Consider the following 17,534-nt stretch of genomic DNA (forward strand, 5'->3'; position numbering starts at 1 on the left):
CCTGTAAGGATGCTCTTCCCATCCTCTTTTTAACCTTGAAACATTTTTAACAACCATGTAGTCAATTAGTTCAGTATTACTAATTAGGATGAGCATACGCGTAAAGTCTGTTTATTTTTCTTGGTCTGCATTTCTGCTGTTTTTTTAATTGTCATTTTCTCATAGGAGCCGTGACTTAATGTATTGAAATTGGATTCATGAAAGTAATGCTTTCTGACCAGGTACGCTTCTAGATTTACTTTATCTTGTGGTTGACTGTGTCCTCGGCTTCTTGTTATTATTACATTGTTACTTATCTTTGTTTATTGTGATTTCCTTTTTACTCAAATTTTTTATATCTTCTTGATTCCATGATGAAATTTTTCATGGGTTTTGCACAATAGTTATTCATTTGGTTTACTTCCTCATTTTAATTTTGTTTAATTAGGTTCCTGATCTACTGTTCAATTTGTATATGTATTTATTGTGCAAAACCCATGAAAAATTTATATATTTTGTATATGAGGGATTTTTTTCATTGGTTTTTTGTTATATGAGGGATCTATTGTGCAATACACTTTACTTGGGTATAGTTCCCTTTGTGCATTGATCACATTCTTTTAGGTATAGCTCACTGTAACATCCACACATACTTAACACATGAACTTTTGAAGGAAAAATGGTATGTCACAAGCTATTCAGATGCAAGATGGAACGATTAGGGATCTATTCATTCAAGTGGAGAACACCTAGTTTCTAAAAGCGCTTTCGGTGAATATAAATCCCTACTGTTTGGTGCTTCCGACGAAGGTGAATTTTTGAAAAATGGTGTATTGATGGAAAGGTAAATTGTGGTTAACTGGTTGTTATGAATTTTTTTCTTTCTATTTCGTATTTTCTTGTCATGTTTCACTAGTGGTGTTGTTTATATTTTTACCAGCAATAGTTTCTATGTGGGATTATAATGGATTTAAGAAACCTATCCTGCCACTTCTTTTAAGTGAGTATGTAAGTGTAATTTGTTGAAATGCTCTCATACTATTTATTCTCTAACTGATGTAACATTATAGCCTCACGTACTCGACGTTTACCGGAAAGTCGTAGACCTGTGGCTCATTGATCAAGACTACTTGGTTAGAGGAGTAAATGAAATTATTTCGTGCTTACGCTATTTTTATCTTAAATCATGCTATACTGGTATTTTGTTGACCTATTAACTGTATCGGTCTTAATGTGCAATTAGGGTAAATTTTCTTAATTTGTCTCGATTTTATTTTATTAATGAAAGGAGATGAAGTTGTTACTAGTTCCTTATACACGTTATACCTAAGTGAAGTTAATAGGGCCCACCCTTCTTACTTGCTAGACGGTTGATTCTTCGCCTTCGATCATATTTCTTTTAATATTGATAATCAATCTGTCTTTTAGATCCCAATAGCACTTATATGGCTTTGAAATTTCATTTTGGGGACTCTGATCTTTGGTAGCTTATATGTGTTGTTGTCGAATGTTATGAGTAGTTTAACTTGTTCTGATATCTTGGTGATAGGGGGAATTGACAAGTAACACTCCCTTTTAACAATGTCTTCTCAAATTTAATCTTCACATAAGTATGATAACCTCATTCCTATGTCAGGAATGCAAAGTGTTAGGAAGAAAAGTCAACGCAAGCTTAGTTATGCTCGAATCACCGTATCGATTTTATGTTAAACTTAAGGTGTGCTGCAGAAGAGGAGAAGCCATAAGGACATAATGTAGCTTGAATTATTGACTATGGTAAACTAGACTAAACCTCTAGAGTGTTGTGATAAAATAAATATCTGGGAACATTATCGCAGGAAGCCTAGACTGCAACCTAAGTTCTAGTATCAACTTGATTTGTAAAGTGTTATTTTATTCGGACTATCTTTGTTTTTGTTTTCGTTTGACTCTTTTTGTGTATTATTTTATTGGATTTGAGTTTTTAGTTGTGTTTGCTTTTGCTTTTGTTTATAGGTGTGCATGTGTTTGTGTTTGCTTTTGCTTGTGTTTATAAGTGTGCATGTGTTTGTGTTTGCATTTGCTTTTGCTTGTGTTTGGTTTTTCTTGAGTTTGTATTTGTGACTTTTCTTTTGTGTTTGTGTTTGTGCTTGTGTTCGTGTTTGTGTTCGTGTTCGTGTTCGTGTCTGGGTCTGTGTCTGTGTTTGTGTTTGGGCTTGTGGTTGAGCTTGTGGTTGAGCTTGTGGTTGTGGTTGTGGTTGTGTTTCTGTTTTGTGTTTGTGTTTGTTTTTGTTTTTGTATTTGTATTTGTATCTATATTTGTATTTGTGTTTTCGTCTCTCTTTATGTTTCTATTTTTTTACTTGTGTTTTTCTTTCTGCTTGCGGTTGTGTTTTTTTTATGTTTTGTCTTTGTCTTTCTATAAGCGTCTGTGATGTAGGTACGAGTTTGTTTTTGTTGTACGTGTTTGTGTGTTTTCTTGTAATTGTTCCTAGATGAGGTGTACGCATGTGTGTGTTATTGTCCTGCTTGTTGTGTGTTGTTTTCTTACTTGGACGTGAATTCACTCACCCATACTTGCAAACACAACTGTTGCTTTTCCTAATGTCAAAATCGTGCAAAGAAATTGTTTGGACTGCGTAGCTTTGAAATCATCACTTCTATTGACTGACTGTGTAGCTTTAAAATCCTTTTCCGTTGTTCGACTACATAGATTACTCATCCAGTTGATTGTTATTGGTTTTATTGTGCAACTAGGGTTAAATTTCCTTTGTTGTTCTTGTTTGTATTTTTTAAATTCAAGGAATTGGAATCATTCCTAGTTCCTTATACATCTTATGACAGACTGAAATTAATACACTCGCTGGCCTTCTTACATGCTAACACTGAATATGGCATCGTATATGTGTTGTTATTAAATGTTGTGAGTCGTTTAAACTTTTCTCATTGTCTTGGTTGTTGGGAAAACTAAGAAAAGCTTGATTTATTCCTGTGTTTTATAAATTTGCTGTTAGAAGTATCATTCCGCTTTTCAGTATCTTCAAGCAGGTATCACTGCCGCGGAACAGGTTAGAAGTTATCCAACGTGACACAATGTTAATAAGAATCGGTAAATGCAGTCGTACAACGGAAAAGTATGGTTTGGTAAACAATTTATGTTGGTTGTTCAGTCGAATTATTTTTTCATCAAAGTATGATTCAGTCAACTTTTCGCTTCTGCTCAAACAAAACTTGTTGTATCCCCTGTATACATTTTCCACTTCGTTTCTCTTTGTATTGAAATGTTATAGTAACATATTACGCAACTGCAGTCACTTTTTGCCAGAGAATTTGCAATTGTTGTGCCAACAAACTTAGAAGCACGTAGGAGGATCCCTGTATTTGCAAAATTTTTAGACCTAGAATAGGTTGAATCTCCGACATTAGGTCTCCCTAGAATGACAAATACAATTCATGACTGGTAGTTTATAAACTAGTTTTTTCAATTAAGTCGATATTAACGATTGCTCTTATGAAGTATACCAGGTTTGTTGCTAGAGGCATGATGTTCTACCAAGGAGCTTTTGAAGGGTATCTGATTTTGGGTTCTGAAAGTGGTATGTGAACTTCTTATTTATCCATCTGGAGCTATTGCAGCAATAAACGTGTTTTCTTGTTTAACTAATAAATAATGGTAGACAAAAAACATAGATCTCTTAAGTGTACACTGCTCATTTTATTAGGTGTCCTTTACGGAAATAGTGTTCTTCATTACAAGGAAATGGGGTCTGAAGGTGCAATCTGACTTATTATTTTAACTATAATCATTGAGATATCTTTACAGTCTCAACTCACGGTTTCATGGTTCTATAAGCATTAAATTTCCATGGATTTTGAAAAATATAGCAATTAACTTGATCATTTCAGGTAACAATTTGGAGGTACTATGCATGCATATTCATGGATAGGTTACGAGTTAATACCACTCTTCTGAATGAAGATTGATAACTTTTTTTTGTTTATTTTATCGATTAATATGTTTAGTAATAGTCATTAGTTCATCCACTAACCTCCAGCCAAGAATTTATTCTGGAAGAGTAACGCATGAATGTCAGTTTGCCCTTATCAAGTGAGTTCGAGGTTGAACCTCTCAATCAGACTTCAGTTCAATCGTCTTTAGGATTTGGATAATTTTTGTTGGAATTCTCTTCTTTCTTATTACTTGGACTGACGAGTAGTTCTATGCATATTTATTTTACAAAGCTATGGTTTGGTGGGCCATTTTCTCAACCTTCTGGGCGGTGTTTATATAGTGTTTGATCGTTTGAGAGAGTAATCATTTATGCAGTTCAGGTGACCTCTTCGAGGTGATTTGTGCTTCATCCTTACTGAATTCTTGGAGTCGGTTATACTTTTCTTGTCTCTTGGTTCTTGGAGAAACTGAGAAAAAGTTGTTTTATTACTTAACGACAGGAAAACAAAGTTTAGAATCAAACTGCGTGTTATAGATCAGTAGCCATATGAGGTATTTATTACTTCTCTTACAAATTCCAATATGTATCCTCTACTTCCCTTGCAAGAAATTTCTAGAGTTTGTAGGGATGTTGGTGAGTCATCTACAAAACTCTCTAATATCTTTTTCATATATGCTTCTTTACCTCCACTCTAGTAGAAAAGGCATGCTAGTTATTTTTCTTTGTAGTGTCGCGATGTGAATCATGGTCAATCTCTAGTGAACCCAAAGATGGATTTGCACCCTACCCAGTGTTTTTATTTCATATTTGTATTTGATTATATGTACATATTTTTGTTTGTTTGTTCCCATATCAGAATAGGTTTCATTGATCGAGTTGAAGAAACTTATAGTAGTACAATTGAGAAGCGTTTTTGTAGAGAATAATTTTAAGGGAGTCTGAAGAACTACTCCAATTACTCAATAACATCGCGATTTTATTTCTAATTCATGTTGATTCCACCTAAAAGATTCGAAGATTAAACACTTGGAACTATAGAATTTGTGGCATATGGTGAAAAGATGATGAAGGCATTTCCTTCAAAGTTTGAGGTAGAACTTCGTCAAGCCTGGGATGATAATGTGAATCCGGATGAATGTCACGAGAATCCAAGGATGGATTTGGACCCTCCCAATAAATATTTCCTTTTCATATTCTAATTTAATTATATCAATCTAATTTTTTTTTCTTTCTTTCCCTATCAAAATAGGTTTTTTAGATTGAGTGGAATCATATTCTAGAACTCCATTAGAATTAGGAAGTAGTATTATACACAAGGGCTCAGGTTTCAATTGAGAATCAGTTAGAAGTATTTTTAGAGGTTTGAAGAACAACTCTATTATTCAATAAAACTGTTTGTCAGGCTTCAAGAATGTTCGCTTTTTTTTTCTTTATAGAAGTTTCAACACAACATGAACCGGAAGAGATTCAGTGCAGTTTTCTAGCTTATTAGATTGCTAAAGCCGATACAGTTCATTGGGTCTGTTGTGGCGGAAGATAAGAAACACAGGGCTTTTGGTTTCTTTTCAACGAAGCCTTCAGTTTAGGCCTTCTGGTATCACGTATCATCACTACTAAGTGACTGTGCACGGAATGCAGATTCAACGGTATGCCTTATTAAACCTCCCTTCATTGTAGTAGCGTCATCAAGTTTTTGTTCTTACCGAACACTGTAGGACACCCCGTTCTGTTAATAGGCACTTACTTGACTGCGGCAGTGACCTCAGCACTGACAGCGACAAGGATCTGAAACTATTGGTTTTTATGAGTTGGCAATGTCAGTCCAAATCTGCTTTCAATACAGTAGTAGCTCACTAGCTCTTTTTTTAAACGGTGATATGTAGATATATATTATCATTTTTAGCATGTTTTTTACTTTTGATATCCTAGTATAAATTCCAGTCATATTGATTGCATTTTAAATTGTCTTAGCAGATTGGTTACCGTTTAAGAGAGAAGAATTAAAGAATCTTATTACACAGAGAAACCATCTGGCTGCTTACCTCTTGCTTCTTCAGTCGAAAGAGGGAACTCACTTTCGACCAAAACGACCCGGCCATATGAGAGCAGAATCCAAATATTCAACACAATTGATTGCCGCTATGACCTGAATATCACAAAAACCCTCAGTTAAGTGTTTTTACTATAATGTGGAAGGTAGAGACTATATTCTACTATCAACCAATGGAACAAACAGAAATGAGGGCCGATCAAAAGCTAATGTTCTCATAATGTATTTTTTATCCAGTATGCAGTAATTTTGGCATTAAATTGATCAAAATATTCCAGATGTTCTGAAACCTAGGATTGTCTTAGTTGTGAATTAGCAGCTTCTTGCAGATAAACCAGGACACGTCGATCAATTTAACGATGCAATTAGAAAAAACAAACCAACATAAGAATCCCGCGTCTAAGGTATTCTATTAGCAACTCTTACATTTGTATTAAAAGGGTCTAATTTACTTATATTCGAGAACATATTCCCATAAAACTTGGTATCCTTCTTGTTGTACTAGTTCACTTTCACATTCAATATCCAAATCACCATACATCCAATCAGACCTTTCACCTTCAACAACTTGTTTTCTCAATATGCTTTCTGTTATCATGAAGGATCTCAAAAGCTTTCTTAGTTAAGCTAGATAAAGATTAGCCTGTCATAAATAATAGTGCTATCCCGAATACTTCTCTCACGGAAAGAAAAATATTATTCGAAGAAGTGGTTAAAGTTCACTTACCTTTGTTGGTGCATTATTACGGTTGGTTGACCAATTTGACCTCCAAAACCTTGTCTGTTTCTTATTTTTTTTTAAAAAGAATCGTACCCTTTGAACTTAGCCGCAAATTAAAACAAAAAGAAATTAGCAAGTTAAACGGAAAGATTAAAAATATCGAAGATGAACAAAAATTTATTCAACTAGTTATCAGAAGGCAGTACCTATTAGTTAAACAAAAAACTCTAAAAGGAGATGAGATGAATAAAAAAGTAAAAACGTCTCCGCTTGCAACATGTTCCTATACCACTTTCAGAAGCCAGAACCAGAAATGCTTGAAAGCGTGAAAGCTCTTTCATAGAACATCATGCCTCCAACTGCAAACCTGATATACCACATACGACTGAGAACTAGTTAATTCAATAAAAAAAGTGCTAGTTTATAAGCTACGAGTTGTGCATTGTGATTCTTCCATCATAGACAAAATTGGTCTACAGAATTTGCAAAGAAAGGGATCCTCCTATGAGCTTGAATGCTTATTGGCACAACATTTGCAGTTAGGATACCAACAACAAGTTTCACTTGAGCACAAGTGAAAATTTGACCTTTAGAAACGGATCCTTGCTAGCGTCGCCAAGTTCTACAATTTCATGGAAGAATAATTTAACCTTTAGACAACGGATCCTTGCTAGCGTCGCCAAGAAATGACACTTTACTAGTCAAGATGATATAAGCAAAACCCCCTAGATGGTAACCCTCCTGAGTTATTGTGTCCAGAACTCCATTTAAGCAAAATCCCCTAGATGTCTACAGTACCATTGTCAGTAATTCAAAATCCTATTACTTTGTAACTCGTAAGTTTTGTCCTCATGGCTTCTGTTCTTTTGCAGCATACCTTAATTTTAAATCAAAATCGTAGGATAATTCGAGCATTCCTGGGCCAGGCTTGATTCCTATTCCTAACAGTTTGCATTGCTGCCATACAAAACAAGATTCTCATACTTATCTGTAGTGGCGAAGCTAGGATTTTTTATGTGGGGGCACATTTAAGTCAAAAGAAAATAAAAAATTTATCCATAGTTTTTAGCTTAAAACATCTCTCCATCACAGTTTTGGAACCTAACATATATGAAGTAGAATTAGTTTATGAAGAATTTAAAGAAAATATTGCAGTTGACTATTTCGACCGAAACGACCCGATCGCATAACAGCAGAATCCAAAATCTCAACACAATTGATTGCAGCTATAACCTGAATATTAAAAAAACCTCAGTAATTTATTAAAATATGGAAGGTAAACACTATATTTTACTATCAATCAACGTGACAAACATAAACAAAGGTCGATAAACAGTTATTATCCTTATAACGTATGTTATATCCAAAATGCATTAATTTTGGCATCAAAACATTAAGACGGTTCCAACTGTTTTGAAACCTAGGTTTACCTTAGTTGTGAATTCACTCTGACCCCTACTTGTGAATTAGAAGCTTCCTGCAGATAAACGAGGACATGTCACTCAATATAGTGATGCAACTAGAACAAAACCCGCATAAGAATCCAACGTCTAAGGTGTTTTATTATCACCACTTACATTTGAATCAAGAGGGTCTTATTTACTCATACTCGAGAACGTACTCCCATAAAACTTGGCATATTTTGTTGTACTCGTTCACCTTCACTTTAAATACCCAAATCACCAGACAACCAGCCAGACCTCTCCCCTTTTATAGCTTGTTTTCTCAATATGCTTTCTGTTATCATAATCGATCTCAAGAGCCTTTTTAGTGTCCAGTTAAGCTAGATGTAGATAAGCCTGGAAATAATGCTCTCCTGAATACTTCTAAAATCTCACGGAAAGAAAAACATTATTCAAAGAAGTGGTTAGAGATCAATTACCTTCTTTGGGGCATAAGTAAGTAGGTCGACTGACCTCCAAAACCTTGGCCTACATCTTATATTCATTAAAGAAAAGTAGAATCTTACCCGGTGAACTTAGTTGCAAATTAACAAGTTAAACGGAAAGATTTCAAAGATCAACCAAAATTTATTCAACTGGTGAAAAAACTCAGCTTTTCATCATCAAAGATCAACCAAAATCTACATTACCAAAACTTCTGCTTATTCGATAACAATTTTACCGGCAACCGAGAAATTCGAGGAGCATGCCCAACTATAACCTGCCGAATCATCCTAGAAAACAAAGAATCAGATTCACATGTGAGTTGCATTTTTACCAAAAATGATTACATAATCTAATAAAGAGATTAACAAGAGAGTAACCAATGTCAAGGCTCCCTTCAATGTGAAATAATAAAAACTTTGCTCGCCTTCTCTCATAGGTTTCTGCCTACTCATTCAGAAAATGAGAAAAATGAATTTATGCAAAAGAAATATGAGTGACCAACAAACACCTAAGTAGACATTTAATCAGTTAAAGCACTAAATAGTCATTTGGTCTTCCTCGACTATTCTTGTAGTTCTTTTGTTCTTTTTGGTTGTTCTTTACATTGTGCGTTCCAATTTGTTTATGTACAAGGGTGTAGCCCGTTCCCCTAGGGCACGGACAGTATTTTAGAGCGATACGCGAGAATTTGTGTTTTTCTCTTTCAGATTGACATTGCAAATTGACAACAAAAATAGGCAAATAAGAATCATGTTTTTTGTCTCAAAATAAAATAGACTCCGTTAATGGTTACACTAAACACAAAAATTAGTAACAATTCAATTGTAGCCTAGAACATTATATCAACACATTAGAACAACTCATTTTAGTGTAATGCAATTCGGTTTTACAAATCCACAAACTCACAAAATAAACTCTAAATGAGAGTCAAAATGAAAGCTACAATTTGAAAATAGTTTTAAACTAATAAGTTGAAACATATAATCCTTGCAAGAAAAAAGTTCAGACATGTAAGCATTCCAAATTAGAAGAAAGAACTCTTTTGAATCTCATTTGTCGCTTCCACAACCACAACCACAACCGTGTGATCTTCCGGAGAGGTTCATGTGACAAACCTTTCGTTATTGCTTCTACAACCATAGTCATACAATCTTCACCTTTATAATAACTTTGTGAAGATATGTTGAACTTCGCTAAGATAGACACTGAACCCCAGTGAGTACTTTGAAGGAGGTTCTTTCTTTAATAAATTCATTCAATAATCGTTCGAACAAACCCTGAGTTGAGCTGATGAGTAAGAGAACCTAATCACAAACCCAAAGTCAGTAATCTATCACAAATGCAAAATTTAGTAAGCTTAGAGTTTGTTTGAATCCACTTGATGTAGACGCAGTGGAATTAAAATAAGAACAATAAAATAAACGAAGAACTGTAAAGAAAACGATAAATAAACTAAAACTTGATTAACTTCAATGGTTTTTCTCTTCAATATGAATATCAAAATAGTCTAGAGCTCCTTTTATAGGATAATAGACTTTCCTAGATAGACTCAAACTAGGATTCCTAAATATTAAAGATACTTAAAACATTGAAACTCCTAAATAGTAGAAATACCAACATAAGGTAATTTCCTAATCCTAAACTAACTAGGACCATTATTGTGGCCGACCGGGACGTGGGCACGCGTGGACGTGGGCCCACGTGTTATGCGCCTGCATCAGCACCCCGTTCCCCAGAAGGTTCGTCCTGAACCGTTTCGATGAAGGAAACAATGTGAGCCACCCGTATACTCTGAATTCCGCCATGGCTATCCGTAATTCCCACTTCGAACGAAATTTGCAGACAATCGGTAGAAGACAATGATGGACTAACGAACCCAATATAATCTGGACTCCTTGACACGACGAGATTCGTAAAATCCACAGTAGTGAAGAAACATCCAACAAATTGTGACATCGGTCGTCATCTTTTAGTGGGATGAAGAAGATTGCACATACCAAAATATCCTCTTTGAAAAATCGGACCTCCAAAATCATCTTCCAATATATCACGATTTCTTGTTCACCGGAAGCTAAAAAGTGAACTGGTGGTGAGATACTTTTCTTTTTCTTCACATTACTCTTTTCTGTTAATGTAGCAAGTATCCCATTGATTTTTCTAAGGAGCATTTTCTCGAACACGTTAGAGCCACCAATTAATATTCTCATGTTTGGCCTCCCGTGTGGTAAGGTGAAGCTCCATCCACCTCCTTTCATTAATTCCTTGTTTCTCAAGTAAAGACTTTCATGTGATGAAGCTATTGAAGATGATGATGATTCTCTGCCAATTAATTTGTATGTAGGCATCTTTGTAATAGTTTCAGTTGATTTTTCCCTCCTCTCCACTGAATTTACAATTGACTTCTTAGTAATATACTGTGATGAAGAAATTGTTGATGGAGAAGATAACAAAACATAACTATCATTGGCATCAGTGTTAGTAATCAGATCTTTGAGCAGGAAACGTTTCGTCTTCATCCAGTAATCTTCAGACGACGATGATGTTGATAGATTGTTGTCATGATGAATTTGATTGAATTTAAACTGTCTACCGGAGAAGATTTCAGTAGGGTAAATATGATATACAAAAGTTAATTCAAAGCCAACATCGCAAGTGGGATGATCTCCAATCTTTGTGTTATGATCACTCGATGAAGGATCATAGCGAAATTCTTCATTATCTGCTAACGTCTCAAGCCAAATTAGTTGATTATCTGCATATAGTTGAGCTCCCCAATACCTGTTATCTTGTGAAATTTTGCCTTTAAACCTCGTAAAAGTGGTAGCATTATCAAGTTGTGATCGTTTATTGGAAGACCATGGGGTACTACTATAATTTGAATACGAAATAGGTTTCTCCCATGATAATGAATAAAGGTTTGTTTGATCATGGGGAGTTGAAACTGTCAAAGCTCCTGGATCCCAAATAAAATCAAAATTATCTTCTTCTATTGTTGGGGAATATTCATCTTCATCTTCTTCAGTTTCAACTTCGTTGTGATCTTCATGTTTAATATCAATGGAATCATCCTCTGTTAGTACTTCTTTATAGTTGGAATCATCTTTTTCAACTTCTTGTTCTTCTTCTTCTTTAACTACAACTTCTTTGTAATCAACTTCGTCAACTTGTTCGAACTCTTCTTTTTCTTCTTTTATTACTTCTTCATGGTTAATGGAAATAAGAGGTTGTGAATAATAATAGTACGGTGGTGGTGTATAATAAGAAGATGGAGGTGATGGTGAATATGGTGGTGAGTACGGTGGTGGTGTATAAGAGTACAGAGGTGATGTGAGACATAATTGATGCGGTAAAATTTTATGATCAAACAAAATAAAACTGATAAAATAACGATAAACAATAAACTTGATTAATAATAAACTAAACTAACGAAATAAAACTGATAAAGTAACGATAAACAATAAACTTGATTAATAATAAACTTGGTTGATAATATTCTCTGATCTGGTTAACAAAGACAGACTAGACTTCTCTTATATAGAGATTGTACTTTCCTAGATAGACTCAAATAAGGAAATAAGATAACTACTAATAATACTTTCCTTGATTGCTAAGACTCATAATTATGGAAACCCGAAATACTTAATTATAGAAACTACGCTAATGTAGCTTCTTGACCGTGAGGCCCACTATCATCATGGCCGTGAGGCCCAATAAGATGGTCTCCATCATAGTGTAAATATATAATGGAGGCTTCAAACAATAAGAATGTAATCTTGATCTCAGCTAACTGTAAGTATCAATCAATCACACAATAAAAACCCCGAGTTTGAATAATTTCTAACGACAAAATCAACAAATTGTAAGCTTAGATTACATTGATTTCTTCGAAGAATAAAATCAGCAAGATGCAAGCTTCAATATATAGATCCCTCCTAAGTTTTATTGAACTCTAAGAGCTAAAATGATAGTAGAGCAACAAAATGTTGACTTTTTTTTTCGATAATGATAAGCGGGAGAAGCCCGAACCGAATACAATGATATAAAACTAAATAAAACAGCAAAGAAAATCAGCAAATTGTATAGAGTGACAAAACATTCACCTGGGAGAGTTGTAATGAAGGACGACGTCACACTAAACAATAACAGACAAAAAAATTCACCAAAATTGTAGAGAGAAAGAGGAAAAAAATAGCAAACCGTATAGAGAGAGAATTAACAACATTAGAGATTAGTTTGTTAGCCTAACTATTAGCATTAACCAACTCGATTCACATTGAGTGAATGTGAATCTATTTGATAAGAACTAAACAAAAAAAATATTATGAAATATATAATGAACTTAATTAGAAGATGCTCATGTTAGAAACTCAAACTCGAGGCAATTATCACAATGATCACAATTACAGTCTATTTGCCACCTATACTGTAAACCCAAATAAAATCAATCACAATTATCACATCTACAGTACAAAACACTGAAAAATCAAAGGTAACACAAACTTTCACAATTAAACAATCATCACTCACCTGGACGCAATTTATTAATTTATCTAATTCACGAAATTAAAGAAGACTAATCAAAAGAAGGAGTAAAGAGTTTAAACTAACAAAAACGATAGATTATCAAATAAATCTGAATAGAAAACCTAAACGACAGTCCATCTCTGCTTTATTGTCGGTGTAAAATTAAGCTAATAGTGGTGGACTATACCGGTTGCTCCTTTAAGTCAACTTATCAAACAAAACCAAAAACAAAGAAAAATAAAGTAGCCAAGGAAAAGAGAAGGGTAGACGAACCTTGCAACATAAAAAACGATAGATTATCAAACAAATCTGAAAAGAAAACCTAAACGACAGTCCATCTAATTCGTCTCTACTTTATTGTCGGTGTAAAATTAAGCTAATAGTGGTGCAGACTATACCGGTTGCTCCCTTAAGTTAACTTATCAAACAAAACTAAAAAGAATGATAGCCAATTAGTAAAATAGGGTTTCAATCAAGGAAGTATTCATCAAGCATTTACGATACCTAAATAAAGTTATATCGACTCTGGTAAGTGGCGTATGAGAAGAATTACTAACCTGTCCAGTAGAAGCACAATGAAGAACCAAAAATTGAACTTCACAAAAGCAGGAAAACCCCTAGTTTTCAAGCTTCCTACTTCAGAACCTTAGAAGCTTTAAATCCCTAGCAAAGTCTGATCCATAGAAAACTGGGGGGTTTAGGATCAAAACCTTAAATATAAATCAATACACAAAATCGACCATAATATATTTCCTGACGATATGCGAGTATGTGTAATTTTTTCTTTCGATTTGACAATGCAATTTTACAGCAAAAATAGGCAAAAAGAAGTTTAAAGTGCAACTTCAGTAATAAGTTCAAAATCAATTTAAGTAAAAAATAGTCTAAATCAATTATTAACTCCTTACTTGTTGCGGGGGACATTGAACCTTCTGGGCACCACCATGCACATCATCATCCTCATCTATTCTTTGATGTTCACAACTTTCCAGGGGTGGGTTTGATGACCAACAACCTACCGTCCAAACAAGTCAACACAAACTCGGGTGATCCTTCTGCAACATTCCTGTAATCGGCTCATATTGCAAAGAAAACAAAAAAAAAATTCAGACCATTGCTAGAACTGACATTTTAATATTTGAAATCCGACTACAAATCTGAATTGACTCGAACCTGATTTCAAAATAGTTATTCTTTATGTGACTTGTTTGAATATAACTTAAGACTCTTGGTTCATCTAAAATAAACATGAGAGTAAAATTAAGAACCCATTGTCAACAATAACCTGACTCAGTCTAACAATAAAAGACGAACGTCACCTACAACACGTAAAGAAAAGGAGAGACTGAATGGAATGAAAGCTAATATTTTGTTGCACTCATTGCTCTAGCCCCTATAAGGACACAACCTGACAACCACAGACGAACACCATTATCCTCTATGGAGTAAATGTGCTAGCCCCTTGAGGGCACTAGTCTTTGTCACTAATGGTCTCCCAATTCCCATGTCAGTCTGGACACTTCAATAAGGCACCAGATATTGACCATTTTCTAAAACAAAATAAATTTCAATATCAAACACTGACTTGGTTAATTTTTGTTTGTTCTGGTGTTGGGGTTGGCAGTGGTGGTGGAAGGGAATGGAAATCAGTTTACGTAAATTTGGTAAATTATTCACTCTCCAACTTTGTTTTATTTTTTCCAATAAGTTGCTTTAATTGGTCGTTATATGGACATGCCACATGTTTGTTGCAAATTTTTTTTACTCCAGGTACACGTTTGGTGGATCGGTTGTATCTGTGGTATTTTTTGGAGATGTTGCATGTTTGATAATGACGGGGGCCATGTGTTTCTGGTGTTCTTTCTCTTTGGTACTACTATTTTGCTCTATCGAGGCCTACAAGATGCTTGTATGGAGCTCATTACACTGAGACATAATAAACAAACTCCGCTTACGCTTTTAAGCTTTTGAGTTATATTAAGTTATATCACATTCATTGTTTTTTAGTTATTCATTCATTTTTATGTTCTTTTTTAGGACAATCCTCAACGGAAAGCCACAAATGGTGTCGTGTAATCTGAGGGTGGAATTACTTTAATCTTGTCCAAGGCCATCGACTCATAAAGTTTATAAATTAGATAGTATGATTAATAGTTTTACTGATTTGTATTTTCTACTTAGGTATTGCACAAACAATTTGCATATTGTTCGATATGGTTTGGTCAACATCCAGTAACATGGCTCTCAATTATGTGGGAAGACAGATCAGAAGTTATCTATTTTAGGGTGTCCCAATGTTGATTCGTTTATGTTTGTATTTAGTTTTGTTTTTTGTTTCTATTTTTGTTTTACTTTCCGCTCAACATTGATTAGTTTTGAGGGTTGGCCCTTTAACCCTCTCATAATGCAAAAGAAAAAAAAAATTATATTCACCTATTGCTGAAAATGAATGGGTCATGATGTGAACTTAATATATAATCTACGTCGGGAGTTTACATATGTTCAGGCTGATGAACAATCTATCAAGAAACAGTGATCAAAGTTTTTGGGTAGAAGATGTAAGCTCGATCCTCATGACCCTGGTTTGTTCATACACTGGCACAATTATATTATACATAATTTTGTTTTCGTCATTGTAAATTGATATCCATCAACATTTATATGCAAATGCTACAACAGAGAGCACTAAGGGATTGAATCAATCTCAAATGAGGTCGTCGTCGGTGATTCAAGGTACAAATTCTTTTGATTCATTTGGTTTTGTTTAATGAGGTCTCTTTCCTAGTTCTTGCTTCTTGATTGTACATGTATCTGAATGACATGATTTGTTTTTAACAACTTAGAAACTGGGTATATTGTAATGGAAATTCTCTTTAGAAAAGAAAAAATAATGATAGTTCAGGAAAGTGTATTTCTACTATTCATTTTTTTCACCCTTTTAGTTTATTTATTTAGTTTTGATCCGCGATTCCCTTTGAATCCGTCTCTAACATTGAAATGATAGTTTAGACCTGAAATGGTAGAAGTAAAATGAATGGGAGATTGGATCAATTTCAAAAATGTAATTGTCGTTGATACAAGTTCTTGATGCAAAGTTTTAGGAAGAAGTTGAGAGTTGGAAAGTCATAAACCCAGGTTTGTTCTGTTCTATATAGTAGCATGAGGATTCTAAGTTTTAAATTTGTTCCTCTCACTTATGATTATAGGCAAAAACAATAGTAGTGTTTTCTAAGTTCTTTCTTTTCTTATAGGAAACAATTATCAAGGATGCAATTAATAGAGATAGAGACTCATCCTTGGTCATTGTAGTTTGCGTATGAGAACTTTGAAGTTCTATTCTAAGTAAGTCCCTTGTTATGTTTTGAACAGTAATTTGCTTGTGAAATTTGTTTCTATACATGCTGATGGTAAAATTTTCTGCATTTTCTTATTCGGTCTCAGTATTCCGACTGACACTTACAGTTTTAGCCGTCTAGTACCCATGGAAACATCAACTCTTGGTTGAAGCACTCTTTTTTGACATTTACAATGCCTCTTATGTTTCGTCAAATAGTGTCTCCTGCTCTCTCTCAGTGATGCCCTTTTTCTCCTTGCCCTCTTGATTCCATATTGTAACCATGCCTAAAAATTTGAAGTACCATTTCTCTTTTGCAAGTTGTTTGACACTTAGCTTTTCATGTTCAATATACTTAAACTTCAAGTTTAAACTTAAAGTCAGTTGATGTTGAAAATTATTGGATCATAATGAGAGCTGAAATTCAAATTTAGTTTAGAATCTTTTCTCTGCTAAAATTTACAGCTACTTAGGTAAATATATAACTTAACGAAAATAGTAATACTTCTCTTACAAACAAGAAAGACTGAAGACCAAATTTGGAAGAGATGAGTCATGCTATGAGAATAGTTAAGTTTGTTTATTAGTAATGGAATATAAACTTGAGTAGATTTGAATTTGATATCTTTAGATTGTATCAAGGAAGTTGGACTACAGATGTGATATAAGGATGTTATTTCTTCCTTGCCTTGACTATTTCCAGTACAGAGAAATAAAGAATTCCAAGGAGGAAGGCCAGACAAATTGTTAAAGAGGTCACATACTGATTCTCTTTAGATTGTAACATCTTATTCTCTCTCTCATTTAGACTTCATATAGTACCATTTGGTGATGTAACTCGATTTGTAAGAAATCAAAATTTTAATTCAGAATAAGGAATTGGAAGTTGGACTACAGATGTGATGTAAGGATGTTATTTCTTCCTTGATAACTCTATTTTGCAGTTTTCTCTCTCTATATGTTTGTGTTTTTCCTTTGTCTTTTTTTTTATAATGATAAGCGGGAGAAGCCCGAACCGATACAAAGAAATAAGAAACCAAAAAGGAAAATAACAAAGAAATCAAATTACATCATTACATTAGCCTCACCTTTTCCTCATTCTCAC

At 34.2% G+C, this 17,534-nt stretch overlaps 1 long non-coding RNA gene across 1 annotated transcript; it reads left to right on the plus strand.

Moving 5' to 3' along the window:
* The first annotated feature begins 3,680 nt into the window (after positions 1-3,680).
* On the plus strand, positions 3,681-6,200 carry LOC147544045 (uncharacterized). Its single transcript, XR_015224130.1, has 4 exons — positions 3,681-4,304; positions 4,411-4,462; positions 5,348-5,557; positions 5,886-6,200. It is a non-coding gene; the product is annotated as an uncharacterized LOC147544045 (long non-coding RNA).
* The last annotated feature ends 11,334 nt before the right edge of the window (positions 6,201-17,534 follow it).

The sequence above is a fragment of the Eschscholzia californica genome, unplaced genomic scaffold, assembly GCF_041429995.1.
Source record: "Eschscholzia californica isolate CP2 unplaced genomic scaffold, dmEscCali1.0.p SCAF_4, whole genome shotgun sequence".
NCBI classification, from domain to species: Eukaryota; Viridiplantae; Streptophyta; class Magnoliopsida; order Ranunculales; family Papaveraceae; genus Eschscholzia; species Eschscholzia californica.